Raw genomic sequence first — 21,466 nt, forward strand, 5'->3', positions numbered from 1 at the left:
ATACGCGTGTGCATAAAAGATTTTTGTAACGCGTATCCCGCGGAAAGTATATTCATTTGCAAACACAAGGATTTCGCGCGTCGCGTTTGCGGAAATTAATTGGGTGTACCTGTAAATATTCGTCCGGGTGTGAAATTTTTACTCGTCTGCCACGTCCGCAATCAAATCGTTCATGCTATGAATATCGCATAAATTTAATTTCGCATTACGTTATCTTGTTATGCGAATACGATTTGACCGCGCGACGCGACACGGCACTTTATTTCAATATTAAATGCGTTCCCGATGTTCTGTGCCTTTAATTATTAAATTTATGCGAGAAATTGCAATAGCACCGGAGAGACAAAAGGAAGGTGCGAGCGGAAAGTAACAAGAGAGGGAAGCGCCATTAAAAATGCTGAATAAACATGAAGGTGCGGAGGAATTCTTTTTACTCTGAATACTTGTGTATAACCGTCGCATGCACGCATTAGTGCAAATGACGCGAAATTTGTGAATAATGTCATCCTCTTGAAATTATTGCGATTTTTAAGTGAATTGCGTCGTCGATTTATCCATCTCACCTTCAGAAGTTATGTTTCACATTCTTTTAATAAATTATTTTAATTTAATGCTTAATTTACAATGAATTTCTCATCACATTATTATGAAAATGTGCAGTTTCACAAGCTGCATTATCGAATTATCACGGCTTGTTAGACCAGTCTGACCTTCCCTGTCTTTTTCTACTTCTATTTCTAGAATGAATTTGCATAGAGAAATCGATTGGAAAGTTCAATCACTTTTAATCAACATTTATATATGGAAATAGATTTTAAGTGAGTTAAGAAAAATATCTAAAAGAAATATCTTGTAACACATTTTGACAAATGAGGGATGCGACTCTCATATATATTAATAACACATTTTCAATGAAAAGAAAGAAGATCCGCAATTAATGACACATTTTCGTTGAAAATGAAAGTCACGTAAATTAAATGTCCATTACAAAAGATCGTTAAATATTAAATATATCAAGATGTCAGAGCATGAAGGCGAAATTAACGAGACTTCTACGATATTGTTAGCAATCGTCGGGTTGAACTTGGTCGCCAGCGAGCCGGCGACCACGGCGAGTCTCTCCTTGGCATCGTGGTCGACTTAAGACGACGCCGTCGAGGTCCATCGGGGATCAAGCCCCTGGTACCCTCACTAGGTGGGGATTCGGTGTTTCACGTGGAGGCGGAGCGACGTCGCGCGTCGGGATGCCGAACCGACGCGGGGGTGTCCAACCCCCGAGATACCTGGTGGGGAGCAGTGGCAAACGCAGTCCCCGACGGATCACCGAGACGGTGTAACGCGTTCCGCCGTCTCCGCTCGATACTCAAACGAGTCCTTAGCCACGTGACCGCGCCATCAAAAACGCGCACTGAGTCGAAACACTTTGAGTACCCTCGACCATCAGAGAGATCCAGCCCGAGAGCTTTCGCGATAAAAGCTCTCGGATAAAAAAAGAAAAAAATTAATTTTCTATCGACTCCGATATTCGGAATCTTACGAAGATACGCAATAGATTATGACAAGACAAAACGAAAGGACTGTTGAGTTCTCGGAGTTAATCATGATACGCTAAAGTGCATGAAGAATTCGTAATTAGCATTTGCGCGGTCGCTTCGCGGTGAGACACGTGATTCCCGTGGGGTCATATACCCCGAGACCGTCGTGAATGGTGCTGAAAGGTGGTGAACGTGTTTCCTAAGGCCATTAAGAGCGGTTCGTGATGTTTAGCTGTTACGGGAGATTTTAGGTGTAGGGATTATCGAGGATAGACTACATCCTGATAAGGTAAGCTCTTTCGTTACTTACGATTATTGATTTCGTTCATTCTTGCTAAAATCTCTTTAATACTTTATTGTTTATTAATCTGAAAAATTATTGCCAAATTCAATTTCGCGGATAGCAAATTATGCGATTTCTGTTTTGTCAACGAAAAAATAAAATTAATTATTTTTTTATCTTGAATATATTACACATTTCTTTTTATTTAATGTCTCTTACAAGATATATTTTTTTCATAAATTATTACTTATTATATTATTTGATAAAAATTTTTGAACAAAATAATTTTTACTTAATCTCTCTCTTTCTCTCTCTTTTTCATTATTCAACTAGATATTTTTAAGTTTCGACACTAAAAATATTAAATAAAGTTTACAAGATTCTGAGTTAAGAAAATCAATTTTACCTAAAACAAATCCTAAAAATACAAGCGTCTTATCTTTTTATGTAGTTTAAGTAGTAAAAATGATTTATTATTTAAAAGTTACACATCATTTTCAATCTATTGTTTAAAAGAAAATTGATTAAGGAATTTTTTTTTGTTCAGTTATAAAATAAAATTCAATTAATTTATAAAAGAAAAAATCTGTAAACGATAATTATGGATAAAACTATATAAAAGGATAAACAATATTAATATTATCAATCAATTTTAAACTTTTTTAGATTAAGTCAGTGGATTAAGTAGATTAAGTCATATCTATCGTAAAAAAAGAAATGTTTAGTATGTTTCACATCCTTAATATTACGCGTACATAGATTGCTGTGAGTAAAAAATGTGAATAAAGAGTGTCGTAGTGATTTTTCCTCTATTTTTGTGCAGCTTTCATAAGTGAATATATATCTGACCTGCATATCTAAATTGCGGCATTAAATTATGGAATTAATTCTTCACAAAGTTTGCGACGAGGCAGATTGACGTAATGTCATCTCAAAGCGATTCGAGAACAATTATATATCCGCTGCGTTTTCTAAAGCGGAAGCTGCTGCACGAGCTCTCTTTCTTTTTCTTCTCACAGCGCTTTTATGTCCGCGATATTCGTGGCTCGCGGCGAGAGATCGTAAAATGTGACTGTTTCGCAGATGTACCTATTTCTCCGTGCTTCGTTCTTTCTCCTAAAAGCGACGGAAATAGCAACGGTTTACGCAATATCATTTATTCCTATTTTCTCTTTCCGCTTCTTCTGTGCCATGCTCGTAAAAATCGCGGTTAGATTCATCGAAAAATAGATATATTCTATTATTAGAACGTCATCATAATGCCTTAAATCACGCTTCTTCTTAATCCTATTCTTTCACGCACTTCTTTCGGTGATTTAATATCTGCTAAATATTTAATATCTTCGAGGTACTTTGGGAAAGTTCAATACAAAATTTTATAAAAAAAAATAGTAAGAGCGATATAAAAAAAAACTTGTAAAAAAATTTTTTTAAATTTATTTATGATGTACACATTGAAAATAATAAAATTTTCAACAAATAAAACAAGCAATGTAAAAAACAAATCTTTCAGTTATCACGTTACGAGGCATACTTTTTTATTTACTGATTTTATTTACTGATTTTCAACTAATTAAATTTCGACTGTCTTTCGTATAATAAATTTAAATAATAAACAGACAGGTGTGTACATATAAATTATTTACAATAAAGCATTTTGCAAACATTTCATATATTTTGAAGGGAAGAAAGAAAGAGAGAGAAAAAAAGAAACTATACTTTCAAAAAAGTTTAGAATAAGATTGGAGATACATAAAGAAAACTCTTTAGCATAAGTTTGAATCACACGCAGAGAGTTTAATTACTTTTAAAAATAAGCGCAGTATATCTTTGGGGATTCCTCTTCTAATAGGTTCCCACGACGCAACACGCGAAATAGGTAGGGAAGGATAATCATTTGAGCTATCCTACAGAATTCGCATTTTCCATTAATTATGGGACGATACGCCCGCCAAGCCATTTATCATTTAGATATTAATTCGTTGTTTTTCGCGTCGGAAAGTACATTTTCATTTTGATTGATTTTATTAATCGACATCGATCGAATTAGCGGAGTATATCGTTGAATTTCTGGATGGTAAACGTTTACATTACACGTTGATTTTTTTTTCCAGACGAAATAACGAGCGTGATTTCTTTTTTTTTTACGATCTTCTTTTTATATCTCTAATTTGCATATGTCTATCAATGTTTAATATAAAGAGCTTTATTTTTTTATGATTATACGTATTTTAGTTATTACGTCAGCTTTTTAACTGTACAAAAAGTATGCTTCAAAATAATATTACGAGCAACGTAAAATTAAGCTGCCTGTGGACATTTAAAGCTTTGAAAAAAAATTTCCATAATTTTGCTTTTACACACAGTATTTTTAAAAGACGCATTTCTCTTTTTAATAAATATATAATATCTACATCGCGCGAAAGTTACTATGAAAAGTTATCTTATAAAGACTTCCCACATTTCAACGAAGTTTACCATTATCCCGTTGTACGAAATTATTATTCGAGTTGAAATTTTCCCGCGATGCGCGAACAATAAATCGCGCGATTTTCGCCATTTAATTCAAATTATGGAGGACACTAATCAACGTCACAAGTCCGACAGGGACTGCGGGTCGCGAAGAAATGCGGTTCAAGAGATACGCCCGATTGCGTAAATCTCATCCGCCGCTTTAAGGCGGAACGAAATTAGCATTGATTAACTTAAACTACTTAAGAGAAAGAGCGCGCGCCCTTATATGGGAAACTTGGTAGTTAGATTAACTCATGCGGCAAAGTAAGTTACAGTACATGACGCATCCATTTTCCTGCAAGCTTTTTTTCCTCTTATCTCGCTCCTCTCATCTTCGCGGTTTAAACGCGACTCGCCAGCCAGTCACGCCGCCGTCGCTAGCGTCAGCCGCGCTTTATAAGATTTATGCGGAAATGATATTACACGAGAGAGTGTGTTACATGAGACTAAAGGGGAACTGCGCTTGTCGAGCGTTTAATAGTCGGGGCGATAGGCATTTACGCGCGTACATAATTTATAAGCGTATTAATTCATGTATTCTCTCTCTCTTTCTCTCTCTCTCACTCTCTCTCTCTCTCTCTCTTTGTTTCTAGATCACACTCTTAATTTTATATTTATACCTTTTTATAATCGCTCTAATTGTGCATGATTTTTTTTTTATATAATAATCGGATTATCACGCTATTATTTCTCGAAGATTTAAAAATTAATGAACGATTTGCATTCTTGATTGCGTTTATTCTTGATGATATCTACTCACTTTCGAGATCGATTTCACGACAGGTGACGAATCGATAAAATTTCGCTTTTTTTTATATGTATATATAGAATACATGTATTTTTATAAATTGAAGTCGATCAATTCTCTTTTAGTTTTCTAACGTTTACTAAAGCCCGTATCGTAAAATCTATTTTATGAAACGTTTAACATTTTTATCGGCGCGAGAGATTCTCCTTTCGATCAAAATATTCAGTATGCTATTTTTGGTTTAGGGTCGAAAACGTATTCCGTCGGGATTGTATTGCCGGTTCAATCTTTGTACCGTAAATATAGATTAGTTTAACCGAGACGTGCATCGATCGCCCGTAGCTGAGCTAATAGGTTTCAGTCGGAAGGAAGGTGCACTAGTCTCTGCTAGAGTTCGCTTAATTAACCGTGCTAGCTATTTTCTTCTCTATCTGTTCGTTTCTTCGATGGGAGCGTGCGATATAATTGAGAAGAGGCAACGCGCCTCGTGAATATCGAACGAATTGGTGGAACAGTGATAGTTCGGATATCTCGATCGTATAGAAATCTCTGAAATATATCTAGCATCTCATATTGTTTCAAAATATTATTAAATGCATTTGGCGATGATCTGATTTATATATAAAAAATAAATAAAAGAGACCTATTTTTTGTAAATAAAAGTTAATCGTTTATAAAGTTAATATTAGAGTATATTATATATTTTTTTTATATTTTATACATTTTTTAAATGTAAATATTTAAGATAAAGAGATACTTTAGGATAGAAAGATGCCGAGTTTTAAATTCTACGAATGTATTCGTTAATTAACTTGAAAGTGATAATTTAAATCAGTAAAATCATATTTTTCACAGAGTATTAGAATTTGTAAAACGTATTTAAATATATCAAATTTCTGTTCCAATCGTTTCATGCATTTTACAGGTTTGTTTCAATCAATTTTCACATGTTTTACAAATTTAAATTTTTACAAATTTTTACAAATTTATTAGCATTTATCGTTGATATTTATTTTTACCAATGCACACGTAATAACAATTTTAATTTGTACTCTAGTTTACAAGCTGGATACTACAGTTTCATTAACGGGCGCAATTGATTCATTCGTGTAAAATGTAAATTTAATCGTGTTATTTCTCTCGGCATTCCATTAAAATAAAAATAACGAATTTGACGCAGAGCGTTAAAATTCCAAACGCGTTGCATAAGTGAAGTGATGCATAGATCCTCGCAAGGATTCAACGATTCCATTATTTATGAACATACCTTGTACACGCTGCTAGCTCGTTCTTCTGAAATGACGGATTTGTGACTCTCGGTATTACTCGAGTTCGCCTCGCTTTCAAGTATCGTTTAACTTTCTACTCATGCGGGTCATGTAAGTGCCGAATAGGAAGTACCGGATATCGATACGTACACGTACATATATGTGCGGCTGTGTCTGTGAATGAGTGATATATGTGCGCTTATATTTAAGAGCGCCGCTGGGGAGAGGGTGGAATGCGACTATCGGTTCGAAAAAAGAAAGAATGAAGGCAGGAGAGACAGAAAAAGAGACAGAAGGAGAAAGAGAGAAAGAGAGAGAGAGAGAGAGAGAGGAAAGAGCAGCCAGGAGCGAATCGTTTTAAACTACCATCCACTTCACATTCCCGATTTCAGTTAGAGACTTGTTTATTTCCTTTTTGGACGCTTCTCGTGGACTTCCGTGCATTATACTGGTGGCTCGTGCGCCACCAGAATGTAGCGCAAGAGGCGAAGGCATAAGAGCGGTAAGGGAAAAGGGGATTGCGAAGGGTGGACTATCGGTGAACTATCGGCGAGTATCTTACCGACTTCTTTTCTCCTATTTGCTTTTTTCCCGCCCATTAAGAATCTTGACAATCGATTCGGCATTTTCTCCTTCATCGCGATTTATACGATTTCCCGAAATACCAATTGCTTCCACCAGAAGGGCGAATTATTTCGAGCTTTTTGTGTCTCTGCAAACAAACAAAAAATCAAATCGAAAATATAAATTGACATTATGCAAAATAGGAATAGAATATTAACCTTATAAAGATAAAATTATATTACACGGAGAAAATAGAATAGAATGGAATAGAAAATAGAGAATAGAAAATAGAAAATAGAAATTTTGAAAAATTTATTAAATATAAATATTTTTGGAATATAAATATATCATATTGAAGTTTTATTATATTCAATATTATCATTCAATATAACATATACATATTATATTGAAGATAATACTAACAAATACAATCTGTATCTTTTTACATTTTGCATTCAAACGATAAATATAAATAAACTCCAGTATCAGGTACTTAAGCTTAGAATAAAGGATAAACCAATGAAGAATGCATTCGCGGCGATGACACGGTCGACTTTCACGTGCAATTAACGTTTTAACGTCCCAGTTTCTACACAATAGACGATGCCGGCCGATGTTTTATATTGCGAAAACAGTTTAATAAACGCGGCATTGTTTAGCTCATGGTATAACGAGCTGCTGAAAAATTTCGATTATTTTACGCCGGGCGTTGTCGAGGCATTGTGACAAAAACCGCAATTATCGATATATCGCTCGACGCTCACCGTGTCGCATCGTGTTGCATGTAAAAATTGGACGCATCAGCCATTGAAGGCGAAGGGCGTTAAAATGATTTATGCTCTCTTCTCGGTTTATATGTTGCCTCCGGTGCGCTCGCGCCCACGGACGCGAATATCCGAAATTTATTAGCTTGACAACCGCAGCAGCTCACTCTTCAACAACAAAGAGGATATCGTTTACCTGCTGTAAATTTGCGACGATTACGTTACACAACGTGGTCCACGTCCAGGTGGATCGTATCTCACTAGACTATAATTTTTTGCACGCCACGCTATAAATCTCGTAAACTCGAAGTTCAATCACGGCGAACACAATGTCGTTTTACTTTTTTCTTTTAACGTTTCTCGATATCTTTTTAGCGATTTTATTTTTTAAAGATTTTTTTTAGAATTCTCTTTAAAGATTTCCGTTTGAAGACTTTGAGTCTCTGAATATTTTTATTACCGTTATTTTCAGCATTTGCAAAAGAATGTTTCTTACATAAACAATTTCGTGTAAATTAAAAACAAGTCGTAATTTGATTCGAGTACTACCAGGAAAAAGCACGCTATTTTACAATAGAATTGCATTCTATGACAAACATTTCTAAATATAACATTTCACGCGTATTGATTTGATTAAATGGAGCAACGCGTAGATTTTTTCGAGATTTATAGGGTAACTCTGAGAATAGTCGGCCCAATTTCACTGAAGATAGTAAGCTCGTGCATAATACAATACCTGCGATCTGTAATGTCCTACGCGACGCTCCACCGCCGTAGCAGAAGAAGAACGAAGGGGTGAGAGCCACGAGGGGGTGGAAGAACGGCGCGGAGAGGGCAAAGAGCAAAATCGTTTAGCACGCGATCTTCTCGTAATTCTGCACGCCAGCGATTCGAGCACGCTTCTTCTTCTTCGTCCCTGTCCGACGTGTTACACGTGTTACACGCCGCTGCCACGCGAACGGAGGGTGGAGATGCACTCCTCTTCTGTACGGCCTTCAGCGCGGGCATCGCACGCGTCGCACGCGAAGCCTAATTGATCAGTGGATCGTTAACACGCGCTCGCTCTTTCTCTCTCACATACACACAACACATACATGCAACCTGCACACACACACACACACGCTCTCTTTTTCTCTTTCGCCTCGAATGGATTGATTATAGCGAGAAAATGGTCGATGTAGCGCAGCGCGACTGAGCGTCGCGAATTCCCAACCCTGAGTTTTCAGTACAAATCGTTATACGGAGGCTGCTGCATTTTGCAGAGTTTAACTCGCGTTTCTCACGAGCCATACAAAGACGCAACATGTTTTGCAAATTCATAATTTTAATTTGTAGAGAGAACTCTTTTTTTGATAATCTAATTTTTATTTCGCGATTGATTTTCACATAAAAAAATTTAATTTAAAAAATGTGCTGCTAACAAATAAAATTTAAAAGTTTTATATAAAATTTGATTGATTTCTTATGTACGAGCGTAATCAATAAATATCTCTATAATTAAAAAATTGAGCAATTATTAATCGAAAAAGTTCTGCTTGTGAAGGCAAAATATTATATTCGTGAATTAAGTGGATTTCATCTTGGTAATTCTTTTCTTGTCATTTCAAGGTTTTACCGTATAAGTAATTCATCATGATTTGCATACGATTATTAAATTTTCTTATAAAATATACTTCAAAATTTTTATGTTATATTTTTATCTCTTTTCCGCAATATTTTTATTAAATTTTTAAAAAAATTTATAATCATAATTTATTTGAAATAACAAAGCACTTAATGTTATGAAAAGATGACATATATGTATATAATGATCGTTTTTATTTTTTTAAAGTAATTATATGCGTGTGTTAACAATATTTGAAAATAAAAATATGGACAATATGACTCGAAAGAAAAACATACAAATTTTATAAATTTTTTTAAACTTTTATAAACTTTTTTCTTATATATTTTTTAAATTTTATAAAATTTAATCTTGCACTTCGTTTCTATTACATCGCTCTTTATGTCGCCCGATTGACGGATAAACTTCCACATGTGTAAACACTTGCTCAGAATGATGACGCCTTTTTTGAAGTTGGCACACCAATTTATTTACGCGATGAACGATCCCGCGAAATTAAATCGCTCGCACGTTCGCTGTACACAATCAGATTCGAGCGTCACCCCGCTGCGATATCGGTGCGGCTACTGTTGTCATTCGGATGTAATTTACTCGTGTGGCCGAACTCGAAAGTTACGGTGGTGCGTTGACGTTGTCGTCGTATATTGCGTTGACGTGCACACATTCAATCTTTGTTCTCTGCGATGTCGATATAGCTTAAAAATTGCGCATTACATTTTAATCGCGATCGTCTCGCATTTTGAAAATAAACTCATTATGTAGGTGATTTTAAAACTGCAATATCTGGCATATAGTGTGATAGAGATTTTTTATTGCACATAAATAAGCTCGAAAAATAAAATAAAAGAATATATATTTTGAATATATATCAATTTTAATATCAGTATTTGTTTTATTATATTGTATGTATTCTTAAATGGTTTGTAATTTCTTTATAAAGAAATAAAAGATTCTTTAAGTTAGAATAGAGATTCAATCGGAATCTCTAAAATATCACCATCAGAAAACTCAGAAAGAAGTCAAAGATTTTTGTTAGCTTCATAAGTAATTGTTATTCAATCACTCTTTTTCGAAATAAAAATGAAACACAGTATGCGAATCTAACAATAAGAATCCGTGTCAGCCTTGGTTTCTATTTGTCGTCTTGGCCTCACATTTTCCTTTCCAATATCTAATTTTGCGGCAGCTGCCCTCGACGATGAAGCCGAGGAATCCTTTCCCGTGACGGCTTCCCGAATTAACTCCGGACATTACAAGGAGAATTTCCTGGCTCGATCTAAGCAACTGGTTACCAAGGGGAAAGCTATGTTCATCGATGTACAATATTCCGTAGTCTTATCAAGTGCGTTTTATAACGGATATTAATAATTTTGAAAAGTATATTAAAGTTTCATATATATATATATATATACACACATATAAAGTTATTTTCTCAGTATTTTAGGTTTTCAATATTTTAATATAATTTAGTTGTTACACTCGATAACACACTTTTCACTGAGAAGATATTCATATCAGAAAAAAATTGACGTATATAATTTTATAGACGGAAATGTCAAAAAGTATATCGCGCGACGGCGTGTCAAACTGTATGTTTAACACGATTTGCGTGTCCGCAATGAGTGATAATAAATTTAAGATATTGAAGACAAGACACGCGAATCCATGTGATAAATAATAAAAATCGTCCTCTTTTTATACGAAATGAATATATCAAATATCGACCAAAGAAATAATAACTAAAATATGTATTAATTTAAAAGCGAATTAAGTATAATTTGTTATTTTGTAATACGAAAGAGAAGTAATTACAATTACAGGAAAGAATATTAGAGAAAAGTATCTCCCCTTTAATATCTTTTCTACCCTTTGTTTAATCGGGGCGTTTAGCTCGGATAAACGAATACACTTTGCGTCCCACGCAAAACATGTCAAGCGGTCGTTGCCGGAAATTCATCTAAAATGCGACACGGTGAATCTTATAAGAAACTCATTATCATACCGTCGATAATACGGCGCATAATATTGTGTACACACACACACACACACAGTCGCGGAGTCGTTCATCAGGCACCGCGTGATGATAAATGGACGCTTAATCCGTCGTGATAAATGGCAACGGAAAAAATTGAAAATCCGTCCGATCATGCGACCGGATTTAAATTCGCAATTCGATAGAATTAAATTTACTATGAGACAGTTCTCTTCACACGGCGGAACAAAAACGGTGTCGCGTCGCGTCGCGTTGCGTTGCGTCGCGCCGACTTGGCGCCGGAAAATTGCTTCGAATAAATATTGTATGAATTTGTGCCCGACGTAACGAAATTTCGGAAAATTGCACGCCCGATTTTATGGTCGACGTATCGCGCGTTCACGCCGCGAGAGAGAAAATCGTTTTTATTTTGTCAAGTTGTTCGGTTCGATTTGCGCACAGCATGTATCGCATCTCAATAATATGCATGACACTTCATTGCATTGTATCGTTCTCATTTACATGAAAATTCATTGCGTAGACATTAAATGTTTTTGGAAAAAATTACGCGAGGAACATTGAATATATTGCTCGTTGAAAACACCGTGCTATAATTTTTCATTTATTATGCCATTTATTTAAAACTGTTTATTTATTTGAAATATCAAATGGGAAAATTTCGTTAAAAAATTCTCCTATTTTCACAAGCAATGTATCGTTCTATTAACACAATATAATAGTTATACACAATTTAATAAATTTTAATGCACAGGCAGAAAAAATATTTTAATATATTATATATTTAAATTTTATTCGTTATTTTAGTATAAATTAGTTACAAAATACATGTTTTATACCAAAACAGCGAATTTATTACATTTAAACAATTATTAAAATAACAAAATAATCAATTTATATCAATATAGCAATAAAAAATAAAGATCTAGATCCAATTTATGTAATAGAAATGTCAAAACAAGTATGCAAAAAAATTATAGAGAGGAAGATAAGTGCGGAATAATATTCGGAATGAGGGACAATGGTGATAAAAAATTGGAGTAAAATCACCATCTCGATCAAGAGGTCAGTCGTCAGGAATTACCTTCGTTTGTTGCTGCAGCATGCGGCCTTCTATTCGACATAGCGAGTTGCAGTTATCCCCCTCTCCCCTCTCCTCCATCCTTTCCCACAACGTCCCTACCGCGCCTTCCCCGCGTTAATGTATATTTATGTATTAAACAGGCATTATTTATACGGCCGATGAATATGCATTGTTTGGTGGCAGTAGCGAGGTGTCGAGTGCAGACCCGTCGCTATCACTGCCTCATCAATCACATACAGTCCCACCGGCCCACCCTGTGCCACCTTCCTCCCTTTCCCTTCACGGTGCCGTATCCATCGCGTCCCACGTTCCTCGCTCTCATCCCTCTCGCGGACCCGCAGAGGAGACGCGCTGTGTCATCCCCTTTCTCGTTCCCTGCTTTTCCGCAGTTGCACTGTTTCGCGTTGTCCCCCGCCAACATCACCGGCCGCAATTGACACTAATTTACGTAATTTTTTCCGGGCGCCCACATGTCACCGCGTTACGGCGCACCCTCGAGCAGCGCGTGCTCGATGTGCGCGCGGGATACCAGGGGATGCGGTTCGCGGATGCAAGGGCGAGCGAACACGGGAAAAGGGAAAGGGAAACGAGGCAGAAATATCGAGTCACCGAACCTCGGTGAATGGTTATCCGCGGCCATCCCGTGCGGCGATACTCGGAACGTTAATCGAACGAATCAATCGGATGCGAGTCCGTCGCCAAAACTGAGTTTCGGACGCGTGCAACTTTTTCCGCTCTCCGCGGGCGCGAGCTCTTTTTTTTTAGGAAACTCTTGGGAAAATTCGCCATATCGCGAATATCGCGTTTCGGCAGATCAATATTTCGAGAAGGATTTGAAAATAGCTACTTAAATGAATTTTTAAAAAGATTATCGGAATAGTCTCGCAATAGATGCTATAAAAATTTATTTTTGTTCTTCTTGTCTAACAAGATTACGTTATAAACAGTACAAAAATCAATTTTGCATTGTAATATATATAGAGTCGAGACTTGCATTTAGAAGACACTTGGAATAAAGTTATTTTAAGAAAAAGTTTGCAACGTCATAAAAATATTTTATGATAATCTTATCTCATTTCCTTCGTTCTTGTTATCTCGAATGGAAAGTCTATGAACAGTTGGGTTGGCGATGCGCAACTCTTGCCGTCCTTACACGCATGGATCAAAGGGATTCATGTAACCGTCTGTGCACTTTACGGTGGCACGTCGCGGTTGGCCCCAAGCGTTACCGCTAAATCATGCTAGATATTATTACAGCGGAGTCATATCTCCGACGTTGCTACGTACACAGAAGAGATAATGGTAACACGAGCAGTAGATCTTGTGAGACTAATTTAAAGAAATTAAAGCTCGGTGTACAGTGTGCAAATATTATTCCAAAAGTAGTAGGCAAATTGAGACTGGTCAATTGTTAGATAATTTTATTCGGGAGAAAGATTGCATTTTATATAAAACTAATATAAAAATTATTTTTCAGAGTGTTATATTAAAATAATAATGTATGAAGAGAAGATGTATCTTTGTGAGATTGTATCTTTGAAAGATAAATTTGAAAGATAAAGAAGATTGATGAAAATTCGAAATTGACAAAATTGCTATTCCTGTTAGCTTATTTTATAATATTTATTAATGACAAAGATAATCGCGCATTACAGCCATTTAAAATCGAACTCATTCGATGAAATTTGCCGACAATTCGCACGAGAATATCAGCTAAAATTCTTTTTATTTCCGGATATTCTCTTTCGCCGACTCGAATTAGGTTCCCTCGTACGACCTTTATTGCCCGTTCTTCTGGTAAGCATCGCCTAATATCCTAGTCAGGACTCGCACTAGAGCGGCTTACTCGATCCTGTAACGATCCTGCGAATTCCTCTGATGTCGCTTCCCAAATTTCCAACATTTCCGCGATAAAAGTTTGATTTCCGCTGTGAACTTCCATTTGTTCGCTATGGAATTCCCTTTATGTCTTGTCATATAATTTTACGAATTTGCACGGAACATACGAATCGACATATAGATATATAATATGGATATATTTGAGGATGTTGACTCTTAACGGTTATAATTATATATAGATAATATGACGATATAATTGCTAAAGTTGGATTATTTCGAGATATTAATAAATAAATAACATATTTAAAAAAACAATCTATATATTATATTTTATAATTATATTTACCAATTTGTTTTGATTTTTCTAAATTTAGACTTTTCATTAACATAATTTATTTAATTTGAAATGCTACCGATTTTATCTCTTTTATACATTAAATGCGATAAAAAGTAGAGTGATATAATATATTTTAATATAAAATATGTACATCTAATAATATAAAATATAAATTAGTACCATTGAAAACTTTTTTAACTTATCCAGAAATATCAGATAAAAGAATCAGCCTATAAAAAAGATTGGACATATTTTGCACGTGCATGAATTTGTAATTTTAACAAAGGCACAGTTTAGTGAGGCAACTAGCCGTTCCGTTGAAATAAAAAGTATTTGACATTGCGGCGTTTGCAGCAGCGGACATTTACTTTGAAATATGCAGCCGCTTGCGGCACATTCTTTTCTTTATATAACATCGTAGACAGCCATTGCGGCCCCTTTCCATGCCGCGATATTGTGCGTCTCGACACGGAAAAAAAATAAAATAAAATTATGATCAACTGTACAAACTCGGTTGAAAAGTGTGTCAGTCGCGTCCAATTAAATTGCGGATCGTAAAGAATTAACTATTCGCACTTCCTACGCAAATAGATTATGCTTTATAAAATACCGAAAAATACTGAAAAAGTTTCAACGAGTTGCAACTTTTTCATTTACGATTTTTGTGTATTGTTGCTGTTTGTTGCCTCAGTAGCAATTGTTTTTTTTTTACACGAAACTTTTGTAAAATAATTTATCTCAAATAGCTGTAGAATCGTGTATAAATGTAGCATGCGCGAATGGCAAACCTGTTTTATTGAGAAATTAATTAGTATTTTAATTTTGAAAGAGATCGCATTAAGATATAAAAATGAAAATATTGTCGCACGCATACTGTCAGTTATAACTAATATAATTATAATTATTGGTTATATAATTTATAATTGAAGATAAATGAGAATTAAAGAGTGAACACACTTGAACTGAAAGTTGAGTCATGATTGCACATTCTACTGATTAATTGCAGTGAAAGTGGCGAGTTGAAGGAACGAGGGAAATGTAGGGTAGTTTCGCGTATCTTCCACGGCTACTTAAAAGTTCCGTGACGAGATGCACTTCCTCATGGGTCTAGTCACTGACTTAATCCCTTCTGTAGGGGCAAAGAGTGCTTCGAGGAAAAAGTCGTTTTACAGCGGAAGTACGCTTATATACTACTGCAATAAAGCAGTCGTATGTCTCTCTTACGTAAAAATATATAAGCTTTAGCTCTCTGATAGCTTTGCTATTAGAAGCAACCAGTGATTATATAAGTCTTATTTTACATTTACATAAATCCACGCGAAAGCGGATTTTTTATTTTATAATGAATATTTGAATTTTTTTTTATAATGAATATTTGAATGTATGATTTATTTATGTATATAACTTGATTTATAAATCTTTACATTTCTTTTTAAATGCATGATTTTCGCGCAATCTTAGAATTGGAAAGATTTTCCTTGCGATTGGCTTGTAAAAGGACAAAACAATTGCGTATTTTAATTATAAAAATTAATGCATTTAATAAAACAGTCATCACAATGACACAATAATAATTTCGCCAATATGCTATAACGAAAATTGGACCGATGTGCGAAGCTGGCAGCGTTCAACCCCTAGCGTGAAATCCTTAGGCATGTACGATGAATGAGCGAGGGTATTTCATTGGGCTCGCACGATCGATTTCGCATATAGCGTAAATAAAGGATGGTTGGTACGAACCGAATCGTTAACAATCATTCACTGTCCGTTACGACTCAAGCAACGACTTGTCTGCCAATTTGTCGGTCCGTTTTGGAAAAGTGGAGGGATTGAACCAAATATATTGCGTAAATAAGCGCAACATATTGAACTCATATAATTTTAATATTCCAGTTTTGGTAAGCATCACTTAGAAAAATTAAGGTACTAAAATTTCTTTTTAATCATTTATTATAATATAATAAACGATTATTCATTTAATTCAATTTAAAAAATATTCAGACTTTTTTCAGACGCGTGAAAATAAATGACATTTCTACCGTGGCCTGAAAATGACATATCTAAAATATGACAGTGATTCAGAAATTCATTGATACAATGCAACAATAAAATTTTGTTTTTAGAGCAATCAAGAAAAAAGAAATATAATCGTTTATTATATTATAATAAACATTATATTATAATAAACGATTATATTTCTTTTTTCTTGATTGTTCTAAAAACAAAATTTTATTGTTGCATTGTATCAATGAATTTCTGAATCACTGTCATATTTTAGATATGTCATTTTCAGGCCACGGTAGAAATGTCATTTATTTTCACGCGTCTGAAAAAAGTCTGAATATTTTTTAAATTGAATTAAATGCTGTAAAAAAAACATGCAACAATATTGTTGCTTCTTCTTACAAAAAAATACAATATAAATTTGGAGATGGTAAAAAGAATGATGGGGAAAATATATGTTTGTAAAGATTTAAATACGTTTATGTTAATGGCGAAGAGAAAATCCGATCGTCAGCATGCCATCATAATAAATTTCAATCTTTCCTCCTCTTCCTCTTCCTTTTTTCTCTCGCAGAAATGAACGAGCGGCTTACTTTCGCGGTATTGCCTAATATTCATCGTCAGAATGAAACAATTCGCGAAAGCCAATTCGCTTTATGAAACACAGGGTATCTCGTAACCGCGCGAAATATGCCGCGGAGAAGAAAGCGCGCACTCGGTATTTCTATCTTCCTATTACTTTCTCGGCCGCCTCTGCGTTGTTGTTTCTTTCGGCGGTATTCCCTTATTGCCTTCTCTCCCGCGCGCATCTCCCCCCACTCTCGTAACTTTCCTTAAACTCATCACGTCCGCGCCCTCCACGTCGCTCCCTTTGTTTCTTTTCCGTCGATGTGGTCCATCTGTCCGTCCGCGTCCTGACGTTACTGTTTCACCTTTTCCCGGCTGTTGCAACGTTTCTTCCGCACGTCCCAACAAATGGCCGCCTCGTCCTTGCCTCCCCCTCGTCGTTTCGTCCTCTCCTCCCTAATTCCTCAGGATCTCGCCTCGTCCCCCGAGACGTTTTTCCTACCGTGCGGCCGCAGCTTGCCTTCGGGTTACATTCCGGGTTGCCGGATCTTCGGTCTCTCCGCTGTAAACACTGCAAGCTCGCATCGGTTGGATACAATCCGCGGGACGAGCCAGCGAACGCTTTCGACCGCATTTCCCATTTTCCACGCGGCTGCCGGGAGATCGAAAGAGGATCGCTACCAATCACTCACTGTCCACTACAACTCAAGCTGCCAGATCGCGCGCGCGAGTATCGCTTGTCCGCTGGATCGATTCGGCGTTTCTTCGGCGGTCGATGCTAATTTGTTCGTTGCTCCTGCTATTTGTTCGAGGCAATCGACATTTGCGGAAGAGATATCGGTTACCAGTTCGTATCGCGCGGAACAACGAGATATCATTTCACGATAGCCATTTGGACTATAAACGTGAAGATATTAGAAAGCAATATTCAGAACAAAAAATTGATCATTTTTATAATGAAGAGTTACATTTTTCTCAAATTATATATATTAATTTATTTTTAGATTTTTATAAACACAACTCGTAGATGAACAAGTTATTAAGATGAAAAATTGATATAATCGAGATGCGATGTAGTTTATTTGTACAAGGGAAAAGGAAAGAGAAGAAAAGAGAGAGGACTGATTTAATTCCATAAGTTCCTTTAATTTAATTTTTATAAAAGCTGTATGTTGCAGTGAATATCGCATCGTTTGCGAGGTGCATTTCATATAAATGTCTCATAACCGTTACTTCTAGATGACTTTTGAAAAATGCACGAAATCCACTCTCGCTTAAAATATTCGGCGCGGCGCGATCATAAAACTTTGCGATATAGCAACGAACGGAGAAGGGTGTTTCATTTGACCACTTCGGCTTTCCCGTGCATAGCAAACGCGAAGGGGATGAGATCCAAGCCCATCACTCACTGTCCACAATAATCCAAGCAGGACGCGCACATCAGTTATCACTGACCGCTTTTTTGGCAGCGGACGCAAATTGAAATACTGTAATAGATACCTAAGTTATTAAACAGTATTGGCTTTAAGATTTCAAAAAATGCTACATACATTATCCTGGATCAAAGGAAACTTTTTTTGATGGCAAAAAAAATTATATTTCTCAAAAATAATTTTCCTCTTTCTTGTTTCTTTCTATCTCTCTTTACCAATTAATATTACTGTGCAAAAAATTTTGCGCCTTTTCTCCCTCTTTATCAGAAAATATTATATGTAAAATAAAAAATATATATTTTATACTTTCTGTACATAATAATTTTAGTTCACGATATCATATTTCTAACCAAATAGCCGAAATAACTAAAGGCATGCGCAAATAACGGAAAACTAGGAAACTTGATCGAGTCAGCGAGTCCCTGATATATCGAACGTTCAACATTTGCTCGTGTCAACAGAAAGAGGATCGGCTTCAAATAGAAGTCGTTTCGAGTTCACTTCGCCGTTCGTCTCCTTTCGCGCATTTTTTTTTTTTTTTTCGTAGTCGATCGAGAGGGCATCAACACTATCTTTCTCTAATTCGACGGTTATCACGCAATTCTTTTTCTCCGAAACGAGAGAATAGTCTAAATTAGTACAGTTTAGATGTCCTTTAGAAATGGCACAAAGTCGTCAAACGAAGGTACATTCAATTATCCTAAACTCTGGCGATGCAATCTCGAAGTATGAAGATTAAATGCATGCAACAGCAGGAGCAGTAACAACAACAACAACAACAAGAACGGCGATGCAACGTTCGCAACCGGGATTCGGTCGGCTTTTATTGTCGGAGATAACAATGGAGAGGCCATGCAGATGCCCGCCGCTCATAAAGCGCCTCCTCTCCCTCTTTCACCCCTTTACCCCTTTTCCCCGTGCGCCGCTCAGCATCCGTCGAGGTGTTCGAATTTTTCCTCTTTACGCCCGAGGCCGCGTTCGTCCTTCCACCCCTTCCGCTTTTTCATCCCCGCGCGTCGCTCTTTTCCGCTGTTCTCCCTTTTATTGGCACGCCGGAATGTTTGCATTGCGAGACTGGCAGAGTGGCCGGCTGGTTCCGGCACGTATGTCGGTTTCATGAATTTCATTTGTAGCGACAAGACGATGCGTATATATTCGCGCCAGGTATGCCGGCAATTCGGCTGGATTTTTATAGATGGATATTTCTTTTTCCCTCTTTTAGCAGAGGAATTGAGCTTTGCGGTACGCCAACCGAAACGGGCTTCGAGAAAGAGAGAGATAATTGGACGCGGCTTTTATATACGGCCCGTTCGATAATGAGCAAATGTTGATAGTTGGAGAAACTGACCAGTGATTTCTGGTATAATATTAAAATAAATGTTTTTCGCTTTTTTGAAAAATTTTGATGTTTAGTTTCCTGCTAACCAAGTCATATTCTTTTAAAGAAACATGTATTTCAAATCAACCGAGAATATTAAGATTTCTTTGCATTTTAATTATAATTCGGCAAGATTCTTCCTCGTTCAATTATATATTATAAATGTACGCTTAATAATAAATGTAATTGAAATTCAGATTTAGATAGAAAGATGGTAATAATATAGTATGAAATGATTTATATTAAATCAAATAATATAATTCATAAATTTAATGTACTATTATATATCACCTTCGTAATAAATTATATTTTATAATTATTTAATCATACGTTTATACATTCAATTAGAGGTAATTGCATTGACTTAAAATATATATTGAAAGAAAGAGAAATATGAATATTTAAAATTCACTTTTTCCTGTTTGAGCAGTTCTTATTCACTATCATGATCCGTAGATAATAATATTAATTAAATTTGATCGTAACTAAATTAATAGAAGTTTTACATCATTGCCTTGTGTGATATATATGATTATTTATTTTTCATATCTTCAAACTATTAAATTTTTTATCTACATAAGTTGACTAAATTGATTGACATCCGTAAAGATTGAAATTTATCAAAATTTATACCCCGAGAAATTTTTATTTTTGCATATAAATATAACTTCTTGAATTTCATAAATTATATCTTTAATTTTTGAAGAAACTGGTAGAGTTTAAGATCCTTAAATATTTAAATTTGCATGCTTTGAACTTTATCGCAAATTGTTTGATTATTAAAATCTTTGAATCCTCGAGACCAAGATGTATTTTGCATCTATTGTTTCTCGAGGCCTTTTCTTTAGATTTTCGAATTTTGATACTCTTAAAACACTCCGGATAGAGTTTCTTGCGGATGTACCGATCAAAGAACATGTTGATGCGGATTAGGTGTTAAACGAGACAGCCGGGAACGGATAGCGGAAAACAGTATTGGCTGAATAAGGGATCAAAGTTTACTGGGTTCGGGAGAAATAGCATACAATTACATAGACATCCGCCTCGATCTAATATATTTTCACTTTCTTCCTTGATAGTTTCCTTCAACGTCTACTCATATACATAATATAGGCTATTTATTTGAATAATATTCATAATATTCATTAAGCTTATCAATAATATTCATTAAACGTACTGAAGTTTATTTTTTTATTATTTTTCTAGAAAATAAAGCCTCATAAAAAATAAAGCCTCATATAAAAAATTTTAGCCCACATTTTTGATTTATTTTTTCATGTAAAATAACCTCCTTCGCGCTTGTGCTATCAGTTTTGGGACACTTCATATATATACTGTATTGATTAATAGACAGTAGGGAATTTTGGGATATTGCAAAAAAGTGATAGTCCAAACAACTTCAACGATATTCAATGTGTGACTCGTATAAACCAATATATCTTAAAATAATAAACTTCGTAAACGGACATATGCAATCGATATTGACCGATAAATTTTCATCCAATAACAGCTGTTATATTTTGATAGTTTCAAA

The 21,466-nt window shown here is 35.5% G+C and overlaps 1 protein-coding gene across 4 annotated transcripts in view; it reads left to right on the forward strand.

Moving 5' to 3' along the window:
• Positions 1-21,466, forward strand: part of LOC105257368 (lachesin) — a 156,699-nt gene that overhangs the window by 13,807 nt on the left and 121,426 nt on the right. Inside the window, exon 1 of one of the 4 annotated variants that reach the window (XM_011267941.3) lies at positions 1,317-1,824. The exons of the other annotated variants lie outside the window; for them this stretch is intronic. The gene's annotated coding sequence lies outside the window, so the exon portion shown is untranslated. Of the gene's footprint in view, positions 1-1,316; positions 1,825-21,466 lie in introns of those variants that run through there. 4 annotated transcript variants of the gene reach the window in all.

The sequence above is a fragment of the Camponotus floridanus genome, unplaced genomic scaffold (assembly GCF_003227725.1).
Source record: "Camponotus floridanus strain SB8 unplaced genomic scaffold, Cflo_v7.5 scaffold54, whole genome shotgun sequence".
In the NCBI taxonomy this organism is placed as follows: domain Eukaryota; kingdom Metazoa; phylum Arthropoda; class Insecta; order Hymenoptera; family Formicidae; genus Camponotus; species Camponotus floridanus.